This window comes from Pogona vitticeps, chromosome 1 (assembly GCF_051106095.1).
Source record: "Pogona vitticeps strain Pit_001003342236 chromosome 1, PviZW2.1, whole genome shotgun sequence".
Classification (NCBI taxonomy): domain Eukaryota; kingdom Metazoa; phylum Chordata; class Lepidosauria; order Squamata; family Agamidae; genus Pogona; species Pogona vitticeps.
This window is the reverse complement of record NC_135783.1, coordinates 234,050,064-234,070,507: the sequence shown is the minus strand read 5'-3', so window position 1 is coordinate 234,070,507 and position 20,444 is coordinate 234,050,064. Positions and strand designations below refer to the sequence as shown.

At 42.6% G+C, this 20,444-nt stretch overlaps 1 protein-coding gene across 2 annotated transcripts in view; it reads right to left on the bottom strand.

Annotated features, from left to right (window-relative positions):
• Positions 1-18,251, bottom strand: part of LOC110085671 (intersectin-2) — a 110,818-nt gene extending 92,567 nt beyond the window's left edge. The window contains exon 1 of one of the 2 annotated variants that reach the window (XM_072985236.2): positions 18,127-18,251. The gene's annotated coding sequence lies outside the window, so the exon portion shown is untranslated. The remainder of the gene's footprint in view (positions 1-18,126) is intronic. The other variant, XM_078377325.1, reaches the window with a different exon arrangement.
• Positions 18,252-20,444: the final 2,193 nt, after the last annotated feature.

The window sequence follows — 20,444 nt, the reverse complement described above, 5'->3', positions numbered from 1 at the left end:
ACCATCCGTCCCTTGCCCTTGTCACCTCTATGATTTAAGCGGGGGAAAGGGAGCACAGAAGGGGAGTCATACCAATGTGCCACCTTCCCCAGTACAACCACACTCCCAACAGCTTGCCAAACAGCAGGATAAAAAGAAGATCATTATCAACAGAGTCATAGCAGATCTTTTCTTCCCTGGTATTTTCCTCCAATGGCCATAGCTCAAATACAGCAATTCTAGCAGCCTCCCAGGGAGACAACTTGCTCCCGTTTTTATTCTCACTTTATCTTATTCTTACTGTCCCCTCCCCCACAAGCCACTCACTAAAAGAAATGAATGGCTTGCTTTTTGCATGGTCAAGCATTTATACCAGGAAACCTTTAAAAAAGCATCCCCTCCTCTCTGGCCAGCCATTCTTGCCAAACCAACACATACAAAAGCCTTTTTCGGTATCTGCAGGCTGAACTCTTTGTTTCATCCTCTGAATGTGTTCGACACCAGCATCTTCCTTCGCTGCTAAACTACACTGAATCCAAGCTGTGCCCTTAACAAAACAATGGCTGAACAACAACTTTGCAAAGCAATATTCCACGAAAGGCTGTAAAAATCCATCACTGACAAGATGTCTGCCGATACAAGGTTTTTTTTTTCAAACTTTCTACCTTTAGGCTACCTCATTAGCCGACTTGCCAAGTAAACCCTGTGTATTTGTCACAGAACACCTACACACTGCAGATCTTGTTGCAATATACCATCCAAGGGCATACTCTGGACACTGGCCCAGGATTGGACTAAGCCACACTGTTGCCTTGTTTGTGTGATCTAGAGCAGTGGTTCTTAACCTTTGTTACGCGGATGTTTTTGAACTGCAACTCCCAGAAACCCCAGCCAGCACAGTTGGTAGTGAAGGCTTCTGGGAGTTGCAGTCCAAAACTCCTGAGTAAGCCAAGGTTAAGAACCAGTGATCTAGAGCATAGCCAACCCAATACACACATCTATACACAGACAGCAACAGCTGCATGTGTGGATGTCATACAAAAACTGTATTTCTTGTCCTCTGAGTCACCTCTACCGTTGGTCAGCCAAAAATCTCAGAGAGCAGATGCTGGGGGGTGCTAGTGGCAGCTGTTCTCCGCCCCCCACTGACCACCACTCCAGAAGCCATTTGCAACCTTTTGAGCCAATGTCTCCTTAGCAGCAATGCCTCCTTGTTGCTGGGTCATGCTCATCTAATCACCTTCTCCCAACACATCACAGGCAATACTAATGGGAGAGAGGCCCACGGCTGGCTAAACAGGCAGAAAGTCAGCCAGCTTCCAGTCACATATGCCCGAAACCATGACAGAAACTGGCACTGCAGCATTTGCCTAAGTGGGAAGCAACTAGCCACCAGGAGATTCTTTGTGCAAGTGCCAATAAGGTGTTATATCTTATGGTGTGAACTGTACCTCCCACCATGAGCCAGCTTGCTCTCCCATAACTAGTACCGTTAAGTTACCCAGTTGCCATGTAAACCCAGTCAGTTTCTCTCTGAGAAATAAGAAAAATTCCCTCCTTAACCTTCATCTAAAGCAGGCAACATTACTTTTTTCTGCTCCTGCTTCCTCTTCACTGTTAGCAACTTTCTCAACCACGAGCTCCCAATAAAGTCCTAAGGAGAGAAAGCTTGTTGAAAGAGCTTTTAGAACAGTAGTTCTCATCCTTGGGTAAGCTCGGTGTTCTTGGACTGCAACTCCCAGAAGCCTTCACCACTAGCTGTGCTGGCTGGAGTTTCTGGGAGTCGCAATCCAAGAAGACCTGCCTCACCCAAGATTGGGAACCACTGTTTCAGAACACAATAACAAAAAATGACAATGATCTCTAGCTTGCCAGTTGGCAATAACAAAGCAGTGGAATTCCTTAAATAAATGTGGAAAAAGCCGCTTGTCCACAATGCCTGCTACTTCTGGATGATCTAATTTGGTAACAACAAGCCACTGCTTTTCTGCATACCTCAGTTCTCGATCTGTGGTCCTTCAAACACTTTGGACTTTGACTCACAAAAGCTTCTGCCGTTATGGCCAACCCCCGTGGGAGATTAAGTCCAAAATATCTGGAATATCAAAAGTTGAGAATTACCAGCCCATGAGAAGCCTCTCCCCCTGCACTGTTGTTCCAGGCAGGATCTGCATTGCACCGAACAGGCAACGAGGCTTAGAGAGGGAGTTCTTAAAAGCACAAGCAGGGCCTCGGGGTTGACATCAGGCCAGAGGGGCATCCTTTCCTCTCACTCTCAGGTCACTGATTAAAATCACCTACTCAGACCCAAGATTATATCTGACACAAAATAAAAGATAGAACTAAATTACCTCTGATAAGGCAGAGAAGGGGCTAGGAAAGCTATTCATTGAAAATTATAGGTGCTAGTTACATTGTGAATAAATGGTTCAACATGCAGACTGGAGGCACGTGTAAAATACAGGCTACGTAAGAGAACTTGTGCTAACAGTAATCTTCTGTCAGTTTGTACACTGGGGCACACAGAATTTGGGGTTTACACCGTACAAGCCCAACATGATTTTGGCTGTGACTACATTTTCAAAATCTATAATTTAATGAAGGCTGTTTTTAACAAAAACACACTGATCAAATACAACCCCCCCCCAAAAAAAAACAAAATATGTCCTGCATAAACATGCAGAGTAGAATTTGCTTTTAAGGAGAAAACTGGTCTTCAGCAATGATAACAGATGACTCGGTTCAAATGACTAAGAAAGGACCAAGCCTTATGTGGACAGCTTTGGTACCAGTAATTTTGGCAAAAGAAAAAAAAATACTTTTCATTTGATAATTGCTTTGCTTATGCTCGAGATGTAAGTTTTACATTACAGCAGGTAGGGCAGCTCAACTGAGTTAAGTTGGAAGTTTGATTCCCACACTGTGCCTCCTAGGACAAGAGCTATTCTGTGTAGCAAGCTATATAGTCCCAAGACTCTTTCAGAAGAAGGGACTTGTAAACCACTTCTTAGTACTCTCTACATACTGTAGAAAACCCTGGAAAGGATCACCATAAATCAGAATTGACTCCACAGCATGCAGTTGTTATTATTATTATTATAAAACATGGCTTTACACAGACAAAGCATTCCAACAAGGAGTGTTATGTGTGAACACTGTATTCAAATTGGTATTTGCATGTATTATTATCATTTTCAGGTTAGGCAAACCTTCAGATCATGAAGCAGATCTTCCATTGCCTCTGTCTCGAGTAGGAGTGGGAAAGGTAGCTCAATAACTAAAGTCAACAGGTCTTTTAGCTCAATGGGTCTTGCCTTCCAGATGTTTTGGACTTCAACTTTCAAAAGTCCCAGCCAGCATGGCCACTGGTCAGAGGTGGTAGGAGCTGAAGTCTGAAATAGGTGAAGCATCAAAAATTGACCAAACTCTAACCCAAGATGTGTGTGTGTGTGTGTGTGTGTGTGTGTGTGTGTGTGTGTGTGTGTGAGAGAGAGAGAGAGAGAGAGAGAGAGAGAGAGAGAGAGAGAGCTCTATAACTGGCACCTGAAATCTAATGGCACTGGGCAGAATGGAACACACACAGGCTAAAGGTTGTTCTCATAGAAACTCTCTAAACTCGAACCTCGTCATATAGCAAAGCTGTTCTTAGATCGTACTATTTCAAATTTCCTACAGTAGACTGTAATATCAAATATCCTACCATATTTTTTTAAACTGCTAAATGTTTAGTGTGCTTTTTGCCTTCACGCATGAACTTCCCACATGCACGAATGCATCTCTTCTACCACCAAAGAGATGAGAACCTGCAGGTTTGAACACGCAATTTCTAAAGATAAAAAATCTGGCACGCATGTGAGGCTTAAAAATATTGAGTCGCAGAAACGTATTCCTTGCTGCCTTTCTACCTAATGCACTGGGCATAAGCCCGTATGCTGTCTCTATTATTTATTTCCTTTCTTACATTTCTAGTCCATCTTTCCTTGGATGAGCTCAAGACAACATATACAGTTGCCATCCTCACTGCCTTTATCTTTTGAAGAACGATATGAAGTGGATCATGCTGTGGGAGAGTGATAGTTCCAAGGTCACCTACGGACTGTCACGGCTCTGATGAGGACTTCAACTAGGAACCCTCTACCACAGTGGTTCTTAACGTGGGCGATAATGCCCCCCAGGGGGCGATTTCATTTTTCAGGGGGGCGGTAGAACGAAAAGGGGCGGCGTGGGGGCGCTGGAGCAGAAGGGGGGGTAGGGGGGCGCTGGAGCAAGCCAAACCTGTGAAGATGGCTGCAGCCTTTTTACATTGTGCATGAATATATATTTTCCTCCAATTTTAATTTAGTTTCAGACTTTTTGTCTTGAAATTTTTAGTTCCTGAATTTGTTTTTATGCCCTTTTTATATTTCTTTTTGCGTCTTAAAATTCACTTGCAACTAAATCATCAAATGTTACTTTTTGGGGGGCATTTCATTTTCTTGGAATTAAATTTTGTTTTCAGGGGTCATTGGATTTAAGTGTCTTAAATAAATAAATAAATAAATAAATAAATAAATAAATAAATAAATAAATAAATAAATAAATAAATAAATAAATAAATAAATAAATAAATAAGAAAGATATCATCACCGCGGGGAGGGGGGCGATGATAACTTCCTCAATGGCTCAAGGGGGCGTTTCTTTCAACAAGGTTAAGAACCACTGCTCTACCACACTACATTCATTCTACACTACCTCTGCATCGCTGCCACAGAGCTGTTGCCAATATTTGGGCCAATATATGAAATGAGAGATTTTAAAAAAACGAATCGAGCTACCGAAGGGAAAGTATCTTCTAGATGCTTTTATTTGTGGGCTCTAGTTATATCCGTTCCAAATCTCAAGGTTCTTCATCATCAAAAATGGCAAGTTGGGACATTAGCACTGCTTGAGGAAAAACTGCACTAAAGGCAGTATCTATTTTTCACAGAGAAAAACTATAACAAAGCTCCGAGCCAAAATAGTGCCGATTCATGCAAAGTGAGTGTAAAAGGCCACTGCACTCCAGGGACTACTTTGATGAGGTAGGGGATCCTGAGGGCTTTCTTATAGAGACATTTGGAATCTGGAGATTTTAGTTTTGGCTCTTGATTTATATATGAGAATAATGAGTGGTTTTTAAAAAAATCATGTCCCAGACAAAAGACAAACATGAATGCAACATTACTATTACTACTACCAGAGCAGAACCATGCTAAGCTAAAACAATAAAATACATTAACATGTATTAAAACCTTCCCAACTACAGAGACCCAGTGAGAAGCAGCAGTGCCTCTGGAGCATGAACATGCACCATCTCCTGACAAATGTGCAAACAGACCCAATCTGGAGTGCTTGCAATTCCATGGTGACTTCAGGGAAAACAGAGTCACCGGTCATCCCTGGGGTAGAGCAATACCTCCATGGATCTTTTGCGTTCCACCTAGCAAAGATGCCCAACAGTTTGAACTGGGAAAATAGAAACTGAAGAGACTATGCTGTTAGTGTGTTTGTTTCTTAAATTTGCATACCGCTCCTCCTTAGTGCTGAAGCACTACTCTGGATGGTTTACAATACAGTACGCTGTTAGTGTTGGAGGAGAAAGGGAATGACAGCACAATACTACATCGAAGTCAAGTATCTCTCCTGAACACCACATCCACTGAGGCAACAGGGTACAGATTGAGGTCACTGCATAGAATATATCCTTCTGCAGTTGCTCTACTAGCCACTTCATCTAAATGCAACGTGAAATGAAAGACTCGTGTCACTACTGTAACCTAGGAGTCATGTTCTAGAATTTCTTTCTTTTTCGCCCTTTCTTATCTAACTCAGTTAATTTACTAAATAATATATTGCTTAGACTGAGTGTATGTGTGACTATGGATGAATGTCTGCATTCCTCCTGCATGTATTTTGATCAGCTTGGTCAGATTAAGTGTGCTAGTCTGCCTTTCCTCTCTTTACCCACCTGTGCCTTCTTTTCTTCTTTGCGGTCTTCACGTCATACTGTCCTCTGGCCTTTGTGCTACTCCTAGAAAGGTGCCACAGAACTAAATCCTTTTTTTAAATCACACCCCCATAACTGGTGACATTCTGTAGTCCTTACACCTATCATAGTTACATGCATCTTCCTCATTTCCAGGAATGTTTCTTTTTCATGGAAATCCAGAAAAGCAGAAATTAGGTCACTGACCCAGACAATGAATGGGTAAGAGCATCAAGAAAAGGCTCAGGGCAGGTCAGCCCCAGTCTCTGTGCTCTATTTTCAGGGACGTAGTGGAAGAGCAAGGGCACTATGTACATCGCTACTTTCAAGGATTTCCTTGCAGATTTGGTTCAATCATGGCAGCAAGACAGGCAATAAGTAAATAACCATCCCTGGCTCACCAACTGAGTGTGGATGGATGTGGCAGATCATGCATCACTTCCAATGGCCACGGAAATAGTAGTTGAGAGGATGAAAAAGACAGATGGGCAGGGCTAAGCTATGTGGGAGCTGCAAGTGTTTATGGGCATGGGAGTCTTTTGGGCTAAATTTTTAATTCCATCTGCCTTTAAGAGAAGCAAGAGGTAATGCACATGTTCAACATGGGTGGATTCATGCCCTTGCAGCAGCAAATACCAATGGGCAGGTTCAGTTCCTTCAAGCAGCAAATGTCCACACCTTCTAAATATTGATGACCTGGATCAAAGCCCAAATTGCCCCACCTCCATTATGGCTCTGATGGGATACTTGCGTTGCCAAAAAGGAGAGAAACTGCAGTTTCTAACCCTCAAGTCCAAAGGATACTAGGCTTGTTTCTTTGTTTGCAACCACATCCTGCAGCAATATGCAAATGAAAGGATGTAAGATCAGTCTTCTTCCCATTTCCATTTTTCTTCCACACACTTAACATTTAATGCCTGATGAAGAAACAATAATCTCAAATGACTGTACCTTTTTTTGCTCCCTTTTTGGTAGGCTGACAAAGGTGTCACTTTACTATGGTGTTTGGGATTTGTTGCTACTCTACCTCATAGTCAAAGCTTTAAAAATTTGTGTTGGAGCATTTTAGATCTTTTATACTGCTGCTGTCCTCTGCTGATATTCTAAATTTATTTTAATTTATTTCAGATGTTACATTTTATTTTATCTGTGCATTTTATAATTTTAACCTTTGTTTTATAAACTGCCCAGAGAGCAAATAAGCACATACTTGGCCAAACCTGCTGATATCCTCCAATCTCAACAACTGGAACTCATACAAGAAAAAAAGGACCAGGCAGTGCTCTGAATATATCCACAAAACTAACAGCTTTTACATATGCACCCAAGTTGATTGGTGCAAATGACTTTTACCTTCAAAGTGTCTTGAAAGCATGTTGCAGGGTTTAACTTAAACAGGAATACCAACCATAAAAACAAGAAAGGCCTACACACACACACACACACACACACACACACACACACACACACACACACACACACACACACACACACACACACACACACACACACACACACACACACACACACACACACACACACACACACACACCCTCCAAAATTCACTGATGGTACACAATTTTAACAGATACATATATACACAGTGCCTGAAATCCTGTTGATAAAACTACACTTGCAGAAGGCTGATGATGTCACCAACAGGGACGATTTTTCTGAAATCAATAGTTCACCCTTTCTCCTCCCATCCTGTGGCTCTCAAGCTTCCTGATGATGAAAGAGATTATACTAGAGTTGTATGAACTCCAGGACAGAAGTAGGAAGAGTTTAGTTTCAGAAAAATTGTTCTTGCTGCTGATGTCATCAGCCTTCAGCAGAAGGCTATTTGCATAATTCCTTATCACTGGCATTAACAGGATTTCAGTCCATTCAGTAGAAAGAGAAAGGTGATAACTCTCTATATCTTGCAATGCTTTTGTAAATCTTTCTTTTTCTATGATGAAGACCATTGGGCCATATACAGTATTTAGTACCTAACTGGGTTAGAGAAACCTTGCCAAATCTCAAAGCCTCTGCTGCTAGCATGAATAATTTGCATACCTATGATTAAGACAATGAACAATTCTCAAGTCACATTTAAACTAGAGCACATTGAAAGGCATATCTGTGCTTATTATTTATTGAAATAAGATGGACATCTAACCCTCACCTTCCATTACCAATCTTCTACCTGTGCTCAGCCTTTACCAATAACCCACCCACCTGCACTGCAGTCCTGCATCTGTATGTGATCAACAGAACTAGCAGAGCAGGTGTATTCTGGACAGAGTCGCAAAGTCAGCACAATGACTCAGTCCTCTGTTTGGATGGTTTTCTTAGCAGTTCTACATTAATACTAAAGCATAAAATCTGAAGGCGTGTGGGAAGTCCTCTGCGAGATGCCCCTCAAGCATCACTCTAAGACATAGCCTACATGCTCAGTTAAGTAAATGAATTGCTCATTCAGAAGATGATGCTCTGCCAAAATTACTCACTGAAAATCCTTTATGAGTCAAGCAAGGTACTACAGGAATCATCATTCATTAGAAAGACTGCTGTTATGCCGTGCATCGATCTCGGAAAGGCTGGGTCGGATAGGTCAGCTGTCACTCAGCAAAGGTGTGGGATTCTTGGCTTGAAGAATGCCAGAATGAGGGCAAACTGAAAAGGTCTAGACCTCTTAAAATCCTTCAGAGAAATTCACACTCTTTTGATTGTAGATATTACACTTAAAAATAGACTGGATTTTCTATTTTAATGCACTTTGCTTGCAATGGCTGGGTGAGGGGTTATGGGCACCAGATAAATGATGCCCTTGGACCACAGAAAGAGTAGCTGCCATTCTTTCCAGAGGTGTGAGACATAAGGGACAGAGAATATTATTTTTGGCTTCTTGTGAACTTCAGTGTCTCCTGTTTTCAAACAAAATCTCCAGTTTTCATTTAGGCAGAAGCTGTGAATAGATATGGGCCTCATCTGCAAAGGGCTGGAAAACCATTGCAACATTTTGAGAGACTGCTTCCAGTTCTAGAGGGCTTTTGCGAATATCATTCAAACTTGTGGGGAGTCTAAATTAATGATATAAATCATATAATGCAAGTATATGCACAAATCCAGCCAGAATTTAAGTTTCCTAAATGCAAATACCTATCCAAGGACTGCAACCTGAAATTAAAAAGGAAACAGAACCCCTTTCATGAATGAACGGCACACACAAAAACAGTAACATCTTATCCAGCATGAGTTCTAATTTTAAATAGGCATTATCTGGTCTCCCTATATGGAATCACCTTCCCCCTCTGATCAAGAACACCCATTTCCAAAAGAGATCATCTATTGATGAGTTTTATTCTTCATCTTAAAAAACATCCACATCTGTATGAAATATTAATTAAATTCACTCATTTACCAAAAATGCACACCCTCAGAAAGTCTTCATGGATGGTTATAAGCCGGGAAGGAGAAAAAGTAGAGGAGGGGGAAAAATATCCCCCCAGTTTCATAACCAGAAGCTCCTTTTCAATTATCTAAATTATGGGACTGTAAATAAAACAATCCAGTCAATAATATGAACTCATCGTGCTACATTTGTATATACATGTCAAGTGAGTGATAACAGGACACAAAATTGATCAGATGTGACAGGATGGTGCTACTACTCCATCCTGATGAAAGCCCCCAAGCAGTATACTGTCCCAGAATGCCACTCAGCCCCCAAAGTTGTAACAACACAGACTGAAATATCAGGAGCTTAACTACTGCAAGCAATAGGTTACCAAAGTCGTTTTAAGGGGGGAAAACTCACATATTCTTCTTTGTTTTCAATCATCTGAACACCTTTTCAGTTTTTGTATAAAATGCAAGCGCCGGCCTTACGGAAGGGGTGGGAAACCTACCAGATATTTTGGACTGCTATTTGCATAATTCCTTATCACTGGCAGTGCCTGCTTGGAGCAATCCAAGTGAAAGTCAAATAATCCGGCTAAAGCTCCCCACCACTGGAGAACTGATAGACAGCCCAGTGATTTAAGTGTCTGGTTGGGAGTTCAATTCTTCAATGTGCATATACAGTGGTGCCTCGCTTTACGATCGCTCTGTTTAACAACAAAACCGCATTACGACAAACTTTTTGCAATCGCTTTTGCGATCGCTTTACGATGTTTCCTATTAGGGAATTTCGCTTTGCGATGTTTGGTTCCCTGCTTCGGGAACTGATTCTTCACAAAACAATGATTTTCGGACAGCTGATTGGCAGCTTCAAAATGGCCGCTGGGTAAACAAAATGGCCCCCCGCTGTTTTCCAGGACGGATTCCTCACTGCATAGGCAGCGAAAACGGTCACCCTATGGAGGATCTTCGCTGGATGGTGAGTTTTCAGCCCATCGGAACGCATTAAACGGGTTTTAATGAGTTTCTATGGGCTTTTAAATTTCGCTTTACGATGTTTTCGCTATACAGCGATTTTGCTGGAACAAATTAACATCATTAAGCAAGGCACCACTGTATATGTGCACCTACAGTGTTGAGGGTGCCTCTGGTAAACCACTGATGACCCGGGAAAAATAACCAGACAGCAGCTTCTGGACAACCAAGCCGGGGGGGGGGGGGGTCTCACACGTGGGATTGACAAACTCAGGCTGAGGCACTTCCTGTGAAAATGTTAAAAGTAACCCCAGCAAGGACAGAGCAGCTCATGGGAAGTGGAGAGAAGAGGTAGCTTGGGGATAAACGGTGTAAAAGAGGCACTAGAGACAGTAGGGAGGGAGTCTCCGAAAGAGAAGAGACTGAAACCCAAGGCCAGGACAGACAGGCTTTGAAAGAGGAGAACCCAACACTAGGATCCCTGGAGGAGGAGGAGGAGGAGGAGGGAAACGTTTGAGAAGACGCCTGGGAGGAACTGTGGGGGAGGGGTGCCAAGTTGAGACAGTCCTAGAGCAGTGTTTCCCAACCTGGGGGTCATGTTCCCCTAGCAGGGGGTCACAAAGTGTTTTCTGGTGGGTCGCAGGGTCACCTTATATGTGTTGTAGCCCTTGTTAAATAATTTCTTCCTTGACCTTTTGGAGCAAGCTATTAAAGTTAATGTGTATGTGTTTATATGAGAAGCAGGGGAGAAAGAAGCCTATACTGTACTTTCTGAGAAGGGATGACTGGGACTTTTTTTTTAGGAAGCCTCATGCTCTACCTCACTCGCTACTGCAGGCTTCAAGATTCAGGCTCGTATGGCATCCCACCTTGAACCAGACTTTACCCTGGTGCCATCAACCTGGGGTGGGGAGCCAAGCTGAACTGAGTCAGGGCTAGTACAGTTAACTAGCCCAGGGGAAGGCGGGCTGGGCAAAACTCATCTTGTTGTACTGCTCTTCCCAGTTGGAATAAACTTTGCTTTTTCAGAACTTCTTGTTAAGTCTGAGGATCAGAGAGCAGAGGAAGGACTGCCAGTTGACCAGGCCAGGCCTGGAGGTGCTCGCAGTTCAATATTAAAGAACAACTCTTAACAGTCTGATTGGCAGAAGATCACCATGTGACACTAGATAGTACTGTAGTCAAATTAGATATTAAGGGAAATGTGCATGCCTCACAACCAGTCCATATTCTTTCCCAAAAAGTGGCCTCCTTAGAGATAAGATCTTGCACAATCAGATTTGCAAATTATGTCACTCATCACCTTCCAATCACCCAATAAGGTTCACTGGGATGCAGGATAAAGAAGTGAGGGGAAAGCACAGCAGGATGACAAACAGGCATGACTTAAGGACGCACTGCTTCTAAAAATCCGCTAATTACATCACCAAGTTTCTCTGAAAAGGTTTCAAAGAAGGACATGAGACAGTTTATCTAAAGATAGCATATTGCAGTTTTTCAGACATTATGCTAAACTATGATTTCATGCTATGCAACAAGCCTCAGGCTGCATTGCAGAAGAGCAACAGAGACAACCCAAAAATCTAATGTTTGTTCATATAACAATAAACCATCTTCGAATATTACACTGGAAACAGATAATTGTGGTAGCAAGACCTGGAGAATATCTCATAGAAGCTAGAAGATGTACCCGTATACAAATATTAAGCTTTGCTAAAGGCTGACTTTTTTTTTTAAACAGTCTGGCTCCCATATGGATATATGTTTCTTCCACTGAATTACATGTTGCTTCTACTATAGCTAGTTTATTAACTGAAAGAATTTGCAAAGACTGCATCATAAATCAGCATTAAGGAGGGGCGCAACCTGTGGTTTGAGCAGCTGGGTCTTCCCCTTGCCATTTCCACCTCCCTGCTCTGGTCATGAGCTGCTTATGATTAATGGTTTCTTAAAGAACAGTGTGTTGTTTTATGCATTATGAATTAATTAGTACATGCATTAAATAGCACTTATTTTGCTTTTCCTCAGAGTTAATACATAATCCGTTCATCTTCCATCGCTCTCTCTCATACTGAACAGTTTACGTCAATTTAAGGATTCAATCCTAAGCACACATACAAAGAAGTAAATTCTGCTATCCTGAATGAGACTTATTAAAGTAAAGAGCAGGGTGTTAAAAGAGACTGATTCATTACACACACACACAAACACAGACAGACGTGCAGATGGGATGACAGGATTAATTTTCCATGTATCTGTGTACTCCCCTACATAACATCTTGTTTCCTTTATATGACTCCTTGGCAATTATAATTTCATTTTTAAAAATTATCACCTAATCACTAAGACAATGCCTATTAAGAACAAATAAAGGATGCATAGAACTCCAGAAAGTCACAAGGTCACCTACTCCCTCTGGTTCCTGAAGAAGGGTCAACGCAAGCATCTGCTCTTCAGGAGTTGAGCTCCAGGCACTGCATGTCACAATGGGCTACTGCAAGTACGGCTCAGGCATAGAAGCCAGGTCAGTCCAAAAACCTGATGACCTTTAACAAAGCTCAGCATTTGTATATGTATTTCCCAACTTCCTAATAAAAAAACAAGCTACAAAATGTTCACCAAGATCTGCCTTTACAATTATCTGGTTGCAACACAATCATTTCTAGTGTGCTGCAGTGTCACCAAAATTTCCCTTTCCCCCATAAGAGCTAATATCAGCCTCAGGAACAAAGCTTTCATTAGCACCAACTAAAAAATCAGCCAAGTGGGAAATGGAAGGAAGGAAGGAAGGAAGGAAGGAAGGAAGGAAGGAAGGAAGGAAGGAAGGAAGGAAGGAAGGAAGGAAGGAAGGAAAACCTCCTCTCTCCAAAGAAATGGACCTGGAGAAAGTTTATGTTCTGATCTTGGCTATGGTGATATGATTACAATGAGCAAAATCTGTCTACAGAGACTATATGTCTATGATAATCTTCTGTAAGGAATAAAACTTATTGTCCTTTATTAAATGCAGTATTGGACATGGAGTACCACCAAAAAGTCATAATTTTGCAACCACAGGAAAGGAGAAGCAGGACTAAAGAATGGAGAGCCCATGTTCCTTGTTTTTCCAATTGCAGCCAAATCCTCTCCTACCAGAGAATTAAAAGGCAAAGGGAACCAGATCTGATTGTAAACCATTCCTACACTAGTCAATTTCATTCCTTAAAGGAGGAACAGTCTCCACTGGTCTCTTTTTAAAAAGAGGACACATACCTCAGGGCCTGGGCAAGTCAAAGCCACTATTCTGTAAGTACCTCAGACCAAAATATGTCCATGCCTACCACAGCAATGTTCTAATTGTGTCTACCACAGCATCAGGAAAGCTTACAAAATCAATTTATCCACAGACAGGGGTACATGGAATTGTTAGACCCAGGTTCCCAGCTACAGGAGACGCAAGAATCGCTGGGATATTAGTAGGCAAATATTTCTAAAAGTCACATTTACTTGATGGATCTGCTCTAGTTGGAATTAACAACTGAATTTCACCCTCCAGGAGGATCAGATGAAGGACTTGTACCCAACAGGTAGGCAGGACTAGTGTAATGAACTTCCACTTGAACAAGATCTTTACTGATCCCACCACCATCCACTGAAGCCCATTGCACGCATCAAAAATATGACTTGAAGGAAAGGTAAGATCTATCAAAACAATATGGAACATGGTGCAGAAGGCTGCAGCAGTTAGAGGTGGGCAGTGAAAGTTGAATGCACAATCAAGTGTTTGTGCAGTTTCACCTTCCATACCTGTCAGATGTCACCTCTCAGAAGCCTTGAGCTGGCAGCTGTGTAGAAATTCTAGGAACTGAATTTCTCAGTTTTTCTAGCAGGCCTGAGGTGGAAGAAGGAGGGTCTTGATATGAGCACTACCTTCCAAAAGGAAAATGAAAGGATGGAGAGGAAGAAACCTCAGATACATTCTAAGAATGAGGATGTCTCTCTGGTTAATTTTTGAATCCTGTAATGTATTTTTTTCCCTGTCAAGACCACTTCACCCATTGCAATGCTTAACTATGCATCTAAAAATAAAGCATGAATGTGAGAAATGTCTGCACACATGTACATTCAACAAGAAACTTTGATACCAAGTATAGACAGTATAAGAAACTGCAGGAGTTTATAACTGCAATATATGTGAAATGGAGGCAAAGGAAGAGGGTCAGGATGTTACTGTTCCTCACTCTTGAGATCTATGTTTTTACCTGTATGAATAGCATTAATTGAAGTAGCCATGCTATAAGGTGGTGTTGGATGCACACCTTTCTGAAGCAAAAATCTTGTGTAATTCCCACCTTTAAATAAATACATTGATTTCTTTATAGCAACATTTCCTAAACAAATAGCTTTGGGGTATGGATCTTACCAAGTTACTGTTACTATATATCAGTGTACATTCCCTAGTGTGCACACTGCACTGTCTAGTTCCATCTGTATGGGAAATGTCCTTGCCAGTAAACCACCACACTGACAAATCTACTGACGTCAGAAGGCCTACATTAGATCCAGTATCATTAATGAGATATACTCAAATTATATGCAAACCTATACCTGTACTGATTTATGCCAGAAGTACAGATTCAGCTCCAGGATTCTCAGGAAACAGAAAATATGTAATAGAATGCACACAGTTGCATCCAGAACACAGTCCTAGGACAGCAACTTACCAGAAGCATTGTGGACTTCCCTTGTATAAAGATGGTATTAGCTTGAGGTCTCTTAGGGTGTTCTTCTGTATATTTTCCCTACATCTCATATGCAGAATGGGGCGGGGTAGCAATAATGCAGCTAATGCACTAATACCATAAGCTTTGCTGATCTTGGATTTGCACCATGAGCACGTGCAAGGCAGCATTCTTCAGAACACTCATGCATATTCCTCATCACCACCACCAAAGCCATACCCTACACGACCCGTTACTCTTTACATTTACAAGATACTCATCCTTGGCATACAGGACAAGAAGCAGCCAACATCCACCCTAAGTAAAGGAATATAAGCTGTTGTTTTACACAAAGTCAGACTATTAGTCTGCCTAGACCAAACCTGTGTATTCTGTTAGGCAGTAGCCATACGAAAGCAGCTGTCGGGATTCGACCTGCATAAAAGTGAGGACTCTACCCCTAAACTAGCCACCTTGCCCTGGAAGAAAATCTGTGTTTTGTACAAGCTGAAAGCATCATGGAAATGCAAGAGGAGAATTTCTCGTTCTCTTAAAACCACAGACTGTAAAGCATGATGGCTATTAATATTACTTACACAGCTTGTTAGCACTATGCTAAGTTTTTTCGCCATAATCCTACAACATAGGTAAGACTCTGTAAGTCCACTTTTGATATGAGATTTGAATTTGGGTCTTAGTCAGACTGTTCCCTATTTTATAAAACTAAATGATGATAAAATTCATAATTCATGATGAAATAATAACCAAATTACAGAAGATTATTTTTGTTTAAAAAAAAAAAGCTTCCTCTACGCACATAACTGAAGAGTGGCAGATCTGGCTTTAGCCGGTTATTTATAGATTTACTTTGTAGCAGTATTCATATTTGACATTTTTCAACAATGCAATGAAATAACTGCCCACATACATTCAAAAAGATGACCTTGCCAACACATTCTAGGGCTTCAAATCCATATGTATAAAGGAAGTACCCAGAGCCCAGAATATATTATGAATCAGAATATTGAGAGCATTTAGAAAAATGAGTCATATCCTGCTGATTCAAAGCGTGAGATGCTATTCAGCTTTCCTTCTTTAAACTCTAGCTGTTATAAATAGAAAATCAGCTATCTCACCTGGGAAACAATCATTCACAAAAATAGCAGTTTTTTTCTCATCCTGCTGGTCTACCAATGCTTCATAATGTTGTCTACCACAAATACTGAGCCACAAATATCTCAATGACAGATTGCAAAGTATTGTAATTTTCCTCAAGTCTTTATGCTGTTAGGTAGAAAAAACCATGCCGATTTTAACAAATCCAAAATGAATGACACTTTTCATATTAATGGATACAGTGTGAATATTTATGTACTTAGACAACACAGGCAGACACTTATAAAGAAATAATAATTCATCACCTGCATATAGTCATAGCAGCTCTGGGTTTCCATCAATCCATCATTAATGTTAGAAACTGCTGTTAGTAACAGGACAATAGATGTACAAAATGCACGCAAGGTCCCTAGACTACAGAAACAGTCTGTTGAGCATCAGATGCAGCCAGGAAAGGAGTTAATGCGTTTTAGAAGCAATGTCTTGCCTCTGCAATGTGACAATCTGATATGGAGGCTGCCTTAGCTGGTTGCTTGGCAGGTTACAGATCTGGTAGCAAAGGGGGAGGGGGGGTTCAGGGGGAAAAAAACACCAAATGATCTGAAAATCAATTTTACAGACACTGTTGTCTATTTGCTATTTCAAGCAGAAGCAAAAAAAATAAATAAATGACCAGATGGCTGTCAAAGAAGGAAAGGCACTGTCTGCTCACTAACCTCTTGCAGCTCTCCTCCACCACCACCCCCTATGCAGCCATTTGCCTTTGTGGCAAAGCCTGTCCTACAACCTTGTATGTGTGGGTCAACCTAGTCAGGTTTGCCTAGAAATCTATTCCTCTCCTGCCCTCTTCCTAACAAAGCTATTCTGTGAGACATCAGAAACTTCCACAAATCCACCTACTCAGAATAGCAAAACCTCAACGATGATGCTCCCACAGGACCTGTGTGATGGAATGAGGTTGTTGTTTTTTTTAAAAAAATGGTAATACATTCTTCAAGTGACAGAGACGCCAAGGTGTGTTCAAACAGGGAAGGATGGAGAGGCGTAGGAGAGAGCAAAAGCAGCAGCTTTAGAAGTAACACTAAAGTGGATTCCTGCACTGAACATGAAAGGTCTGGTGTATGCAAGGAAGCAGCTCCCCCCCCCCCCCCCCGGTATCCCTAAGGAGAAACGCTCAGTTTGAGCAGAGGATTTTTTGAGAGGAATTCAGAATTCCCAACTGACAACTAGAAGGCTTCGCTATGGTTTTCAAGGGATCCTTACTTTTACATATGGCTCTCTTATTTTAAACTCCCGTGTCTCTTCTCCACCTTCCCTGCAACACGTACTGCAGTCCCAATAAACCACCACAGCTAACCAGAACTCTCATTCCCATCGGTCTTCGGTTTACTCTTTTAAGCGGTTTTATCTTTTAATACGGACCGCGCATTTTCTGCAAAAAACAAAAAAACAAAAAACAAACACTCACCGTCAGCATCTACTACAAAATAATGCAAACTCCCCCACAACCTTCAATCCCCAAAGGGGAACTTTCAGTCCATCATCCTCTGCCTCTTCTCTCGAGCGGGGAGGATTTCCTCTCCCGAGTCGAGCTTCCTTGCTCTCCCTCCGGAAGAAACTCCGACTCAACTTTGTGCTTCCCCCCCCCCTCAGAAAACGTTCCTTTATGTCGCCAGCTTGTGCAAAAGAAGGGGGGGCGCCGCAAGAGCTGGGATGCGCTTTATTGATTGCTTGCGGCGCACACAAAGGACACAAGGCAGCGATTGCTACCGCAGCTACGGCACACACAATAAGGACAACAACCTCGCAGAAAGAGGGGGGACCCAATCCACGCCACAATCTAGCAAGCCACGACGTCTATTATTCCCCCTCACGTTTCCATTTTAACAAGCGAGACCGCCGCCGCCGCCCCCCCTCCCGTTCGCCCCCTTTCTCATCTTGCCTCGCTTTTGTGCGACACTCCTTTACCTGGAGCTCTAAAAGGCCGGGCTGTTCCGCGACGTCCGCACCGTTGTCGCGCGCACACACGCCGGTTCTGACTCGAGCCGCTGCAGCACCTGGCGTGGCATGGCGGGGAATTAATGCGGTTCCCCCGCCCTCCCAGGCGGAGCTGTGGCGAACCAGCCTCTGGTTTTGTCCGTCGCCACAGCAACCCCGGGCAAGAGGCACGCGGAGGAACAGCAACCGAGCTGATTGGCTTTGTTGTTTAGTCGTGTCCAACTCCTCGTGATCCCATGGGTCAGCGCACTGCCAGGCCCTCCTATCTTCCACTGCCTCCCGGAGTTGTGTCAATTTCACGTTGGTTGCTTCGCAGACACTGTCCAGCCATCTCGTCCTCTGTCATCCTCTTCTCCTCTTGCCTTCACACTTTCCTAACATCAAGGTCTTTTCCAGGGAGTCTTCTCTTCTCATGAGATGGCCAAAGTATTGAAGCCTCAGCTTCAGGATCTGTCCTTCCTGTGAACACTCAGGGTTGATTTCCTTCAGAATAGATAGGTTTGTTCTCAGTGCAGTCCAGGGGACTCTCAAGATCCTCCTCCAGCACCACAATTTAAAAGCATCAATTCTTTGGCGGTGAGCCTTCTTTATGGTCCAGCTCTCGCTTACATACATCACTACTGGAAAAACCATAGCTTTGACTATGTGGACCTTTGTCGCCAAGGTGTGTCTGCTTTTTAAGATGCTGTCTAGGTTTATCATCACTTTCCTCCCAAGAAGCAGGCGTCTTTTAATTCCATGGCTGCTGTCACTATCTGCAGTGATCCTGGAGCTCAAGAAATTAAAATCTGTCACTGCCTCCATATCTTCCGCTTCTATTTCCCAGGAGGTGATGGGACCAGTGGACATGATCTTAGTTTTTTTGATGTTGAGCTTCAGACCATTTTTTGCACTCTCCTCTTTAACCCTCATTAAGAGGTTCTTTAATTCCTCCTTACTTTCTGCCATCACAGTGGTATCATCTGCATATCTCAGGTTATTGATATTTCTTCCGGCAATTTTAATTCTGGCTTGGGATTCATCCAGTCCTGCCTTTTTCATGATGTATTCTGCATAAAAGTTAGATAAGCAGGGAGACAATATACAGCCTTGATGTGCTCCTTTCCAAATTTTGAACCAATCACTTGTTCCATATTCGGTTCTGACTGTTGCTTCCTATCCCACAAATAGATTTCTCAAGAGATAGATAAGGTGGTCAGGCACTCCCATTTCCTTAAGGACTTGCCATAGTTTGCTGTGGTCCACACAGTCAAAGGCTTTTGCATAGTCAATGAAGCAGAAGTAGATGTTTTTCTGGAACTCTCTGGCTTTCTCCATAATCCAGTGCATGTTAGCAATGTAGCTGATCGGCTAGCAGGAGCCTGGATGTAAAAGACCCAAAGAGGTAGGGCCTAGTGGGCGACTTCTTCCCAGGCGGATGAGAGGGGAGGGGGTGTGATGTGTGTCTGGGTCAGCGAGGCACCTGCTGAGGGCTCGGAGAGTGTTAGTCTGAGGGCGAAGCTGGTGGGTTAAAACTCACAAAAATAGGGGAAAACTTTACAGAACAGGGCAAGCTGAAGTTGCTTAAGATAGACACAAGGCGTGTGCTCAATTCACTTGAGAGATTTTCTCTAAAAACTCCCCAAACGCTGTTGCGTACACTGAACACAATTGTTACAGGATAGACAGGTAAAGGCTACTGGTGGCTCTTATTGGTGGGAGGTGTAGCACAGATGGGTAGAGACAGGGTAGAAGACAGGAGTCAGGGACAAAAATGGGTATTCAGAAAACAAAGACATATACACGCTTGAGCAAGCATTCACACATACATAGAGTGAAAGGGATAGAGAAAGAGCTGTGACCCCCTACTCTGCTAAGGCGGCAAGTAGGAGCACACTGGCTGGGGTCACTGCTCATTTTGCCCTAACTGGCAAGCCAGTACCGTAAACCAGTGGTTCTCAAACTAGGGTCTCCAGTTGTTCTTGGACTGCAGTTCCCAGAAGCCTTCACTGCCACCTGTGCTGGCCAGAATTTCTGGGAGTTGCAGTCCAAGAACATCTGGAGACCCAAGTTTGAGAATCACTGCTGCAGACAAATATCACATGAACATGCTCTCAAATACCACAGGTCAATCAACGAGCTCACCCTGAGTCATAGCTGAACTCCAAAAGCAGTTTTCCACATTGGCTTCTAGATGTGTGACATGTGAAGAAGCAGCACGAATGAATGCTTTCTGAGTTTGTTGAGTATACCGTATTTTTTGCTTCATAAGACACACCTCTCCATAAGACGCACCAAATTTTTAGGAG